Source organism: Pan troglodytes, chromosome 18, assembly GCF_028858775.2.
Source record: "Pan troglodytes isolate AG18354 chromosome 18, NHGRI_mPanTro3-v2.0_pri, whole genome shotgun sequence".
In the NCBI taxonomy this organism is placed as follows: domain Eukaryota; kingdom Metazoa; phylum Chordata; class Mammalia; order Primates; family Hominidae; genus Pan; species Pan troglodytes.
In genome coordinates this window covers 94,511,501-94,517,500 of record NC_072416.2, presented here as the reverse complement: position 1 = coordinate 94,517,500, position 6,000 = coordinate 94,511,501, and positions in this window count along the sequence as shown.

Sequence of the window (6,000 nt, the reverse complement as noted above, 5' to 3'; positions counted from 1 at the left end):
CTACACCACTACCTGTATAAACATGTAAATATCTACACCGCTATCTGTACAAACAGGTAAATATCTACACTGTTATCTGTATAAACCTGTAAATATCTACACCGCTATCTGTATAAACATGTAAATATTCACACTGCTATCTGTATAAACATGTAGGTATTTACACCGCTATCTGTATATACATGTAAATATTTTCATTGCTATCTGTATAAACATGTAAATATTCACAGCGTTATCTGTATAAACATGTAGATATTTGCACGGCTGTCTGTATAAACATCTAAATATTATCACCGTTATCTGTATAAACATGTAAATATTAACACCACTATCTGTATAAAGAGGTATTTATACCGTTATCTGTATAAACATGTAACTATTTATACTGCTATCTGTATAAACATGTTAGTATTTATACCGCTATCTGTATAAACATGTAAGTATTTATACCGCTATCTGTATAAACATGTATTTATACCGCTATCTGTAGAAACATCTAAGTATTTATTCCACTGTCTGTTTAAACATGTAAGTATTTATACCGCTGTCTGTATAAACATACAAGTATTTATACCGCAGTCTGTATAAACGTATAAGTATTCATACCGCTGTCTCTGTAAACATATATGTATTTATACCGCTATCTCTATAAAGATATATTTATACCGAGAATTGTATAAACATAAATATTTATAGCGCTATCTGCATAAACATATATTTATACACATATATGTATAAACATATAAATATTTACACAGAAATCTGCATAAACATATTTATACAGATATTTGTATAAACATATAAATATAATTATCTGTATAAATATATAAACATAATTTGTGCAGTCATCTGTATGAACATACAAATATTTATACACATATCTCTATAAACATGTAAATATTTATAGAGATATCTGTATATCCATGTAAATATTATTTATACAGATATCTGTTTAAACATATAAACATACAGATATCTGTATGAACATATATTTTCCCAGATATCTGTATCAACATAGAAATCTTTTCACAGATATCTGTATAAACACGTAAATATTTACACACATATCTGCATAAACACGTAAATATTTACACACATATCTGTACAAACACGTAAATATTTACACCAATATCTGTATAAACATGCAAATATTAACACCGCTATCTGTATAAACATGTAAATATTCACACCGCTATCTGTATAAGCATGTAAATATTTACACCGCTATCTGCATAAACATGTAAATACACCGCTATCTGTATAAACATGTAAATAATTACACCACTATCTCTATAAACATGTAAATATTTACACCGCTATCTGAATAAACATATAAATATTTACACGGCTATCTGTATAAATATGTAAATTTACAGCGCTGTCAGTATAAACATGTAGATATTTATACCGCTCTCTGTTTAAACATGTAAATATTTATACCGCTATCTGTATAAACATGTAAATATTTATACCGCTATCTTCATAAACATGTAAATAATTATGCCGCTATCTGTATAAACATGTAAATATTGATACTGCTATCTGTATAAACATGTAAATATTTATACCGCTATCTATATAAACATGTAAGTATACCGCTATCTGTATAAACATGGTAGTGTTTATACCGCTATCTGTATAAACATGTAAGTGTTTATACCGCTGTTGGCATAAACATATAAGTATTTATACCGCTGACTGTATAAACATATAAGTATTTACACTGCTGTCCGTATAAACATATAAGTATTTACACTGCTATCTGTTTAAAGATATAAGTATTTGTACCGATATCTGTATAAACATGAAAATATTTATACTGATATCTGTATAAACATATAAATCTTTATACACATATCTGTATAAACATATAAATATTTACACAGAAATCTGTATAAACATATAAGTATTTATACAGATATTTCTTTAAACATATACATATTTATAGTTATCAGTATAAACATATAAATATTTATACAGTCGTCTGTATAAACATACAAATATTATTTATACAGGTATCTGTATAAACATATAAATATGCAGATATCTGTATAAACATGTAAATATTAATACAGATATATGTATAACAATATCAACATACAGATATCTGTATGAACATATATTTTCGCAGATATCTGCATAAACACAGAAATATTTACACACATATCTGTATAAACATGTAAATATTTACACCGATATCTGTATAAACACGTAAATATGTACACCGATATCTGTATAAACATGTAAATATCTACACCGCTATCTGTATAAACATGGAAATATCTACACCGCTATCTGTATAAACATGGAAATATCTACACCGCCATCTGTATAAACATGGAAATATCTACACCGCTACCTGTACAAACATGGAAATATCTCCACCGCTATGTGTAAAAACATGGAAATATCTACACTGCTATCTCTATAAACATGGAAATATTTACACCACTATCTGTATAAACATGGGAATATCTACACTGCTATCTGTATAAATATGGATATATCTACACTACCTGTATGAACATGAAAATATCTACACCGCTACCTGTATGAACATGGAAATATCTACACCGCTACCTGTATAAACATGGAAATATCCACACTGCTACCTGTATGAACATGGAAATATCTACACAGCTATCTCTATAAACATGGGAATATCTACACTGCTACCTGTAAAAACATGGAAATATCTACACTATCTGTATAAACATGGAAATATCTACACCGCTATCTTGTAAACATGGAAATATCCACACCGCTATCTGTATAAACATGGAAATATCTACACCGCTATCTCTGTAAACATGGAAATATCTACACCACTATCTGAATAAACATGGAAACATCTCCACCTCTATCTGTATAAACATGGAAATATGTACACCGCTATCTGTACAAACATGGAAATATCTACACCGCTATCTGTATAAACATGGGAATATCTACACCGCTATCTGTATAAATATGGAAATATCTACACCGCTATCTGCATAAGCATGGAAATATCTACACCGCTATCTCTATAAACATGTAAACTTTTACACCGCTGTCTCTATAAACATGGAAATATCTAAACCACTATGCCTATAAGCATGGACATATCTACACCACTGTCTCGATAAACATGGATATATTTACACCGCTATCTCTATAAACATGAAAATATCTACACCGCCATCTCTATAAACTTGGAAATATTCACACCGCCATCTCTATAAACATGGAAATATCTACACCGCCGTCCCTATAAACATGGAAATATCTACACCGCCATCTGTATAAACATGGAAATATCTACACTGCCGTCTCTACAAAGATGGAAATATCTACACCACCATCTGTATAAACATGGAAATATCTACACTGCCGTCTCTGTAAACATGGAAATATCTGCACTGCCATCTGTATAAACATAGAAATATCTACACCGCCGTCTCTATAAACATGGAAATATCTACACCGCCATGTGTATAAACATGGAAATATCTACACCACCGTCTCTATAAACATGGAAATATCTACACCGCCATGTGTATAAACATGGAAATATCTACACCACCGTCTGTATAAACATTGAAATATCTACACCCCCATCTCTATAAACATAGAAATATCTACACCACCTTCTCTATAAACATGGAAATATCTACACCACCATCTCTATAAACATGGAAATATCTACAACGCCGTCTCTATAAACATGGAAATATCCACACAGCTATGTCTGTAAACATGGAAATATCTACACCGCCATCTGTATAATCATGGAAATACCTACACCGCCATCTGTATAAACATGGAAATATCTACACCATTATCTGTATAAACATGGAAATATGAACCCCGCTATCTGTATCAACATGGAAATATCTGCACCGCTATCTGTATAAACATGGAAATATCTACACCGCTATCTGTATAAACATGGAAATATCTACTCTGCTATCTGTATTAACATGGAAATATCTACTCTGCTATCTGTATAAACATGGAAATACCTACACTGCTATCTGTATAAACATGTAAATATCTACACAGATATCTGTATAAAGATGTAAATATTTACACTGATATCTGTATAAACATGTAAATACACCGCTATCTATGTAAACATTTTAATACCTACACCACTATCTTTATAAACATGTAAATATCTACACCGCTATTTGTACAAACATGTAAATATCTACACCGCTATCAGTATAAACATGGAAATATCTACACCGCTATCTGTAGAAACAGGTAAATATCTACACCGTTATCTGTATAAACCTGTAAATATCTACACCGCTATCGGTATAAACAAGTAAATATTCACACCGCGATCTGTATAAACATGTAGGTATTTACACCGCTATCGGTATATACATGTAAATATTTTCACCGCTATCTGTATAAACATGTGAATATTCACACTGCTATCTCTATAAACATGTAGATATTTACACCTCTATCTGTATAAACATGTAAATATTTTCACCGTTATCTGTATAAATATGTAAATATTAACACCGCTATCTGTATACACATGTATTTATACCGTTATCTGTATAAACATGTAACTATTTATACTGCTATCTGTATAAACATTTTAGTATTTACACCATTGTCTGTATAAACATGTATTTATACCGCCGTCTGTATAAACATGTATTTATACCGCTGTCTCTATAAACATATATGTATTTATACCGCTATCTCTATAAAGATATAAGTATTTATACCGATAATTGTATAAACATAAAAATATTTATATCGCTATCTGTATAAACATACATTTATACACATATATGTATAAACATAAATATTTACACAGAAATCTGTATACAGATATATGTATTTATACAGATATTTGTATAAACATATAAATATTTATAGTTATCTGTATAAATATATAAACATTATTTGTACAGTCATCTGTATAAACATAGAAATATTATTTATACAGATATCTGTATAAACATGTAAATATTTATAGAGATATCTGTATAAACATGTAAATATTATTTATACAGATATCTGTATATCCACGTAAATATTATTTATGCAGCTACCTGCATAAACATATAAACATACAGATATCTGTATGAACATATATTTTCACAGCTATCTGTATAAACATACAAATATTCTCACAGATATCTGTATAAACACGTAAATATTTACACACATATCTGCATAAACACGTAAATATTTACACCGATGTCTGCATAAACAAGTAAATATTTACACCGATATCTGTATAAACACGTTAATATTTACACCGCTATCTGTATAAACGTGTAAATATTTACACCGCTATCTGTATAAACATGTAAATATTTACACCGCTATCTGTATAAACATGTAAATATTTACACCGCTATCTGTATAAACATGTAATTATTTACACCGCTATCTGCATAAACATGTAAATACACCGCTATCTGTATAAACATGTAAATACTTACACCGCTATCTGTATAAACATGTAAATATTTACACTGCTCTCTGAGTAAACATATAAATATTTACATGGCTAACTGTATAACCATGTAAATATTTACAGCGCTGTCTGTATAAACATGTAGATATTTATACCACTATCTGTTTAAACATGTATTTATACCACTATCTGTATAATCATGTAAATATTTATACCGCTATCTGTATAAACATGTAAATATTTATACCGCTATCTATATAAACATGTAAGTATACCGCTATATGTATAAACATGTTAGTGTTTATACTGCCATCTGTATAAACATGTAAGTGTTTATACCACTGTCTGCATAAACATAAGTATTTATACCGCTGACTGTATAAACATATGTGTTTATACTGCTATCTGTTTAAAGATATAAGTATTTATACCGATATCTGTATAAACATGAAAATATTTATCCTGATATCTGTATATACATATGAATATTTATACACATATCTGTATAAACATATAAATATTTACACAGAAATCTGTATAAACATATAAGTATTTATACAGATATGTCT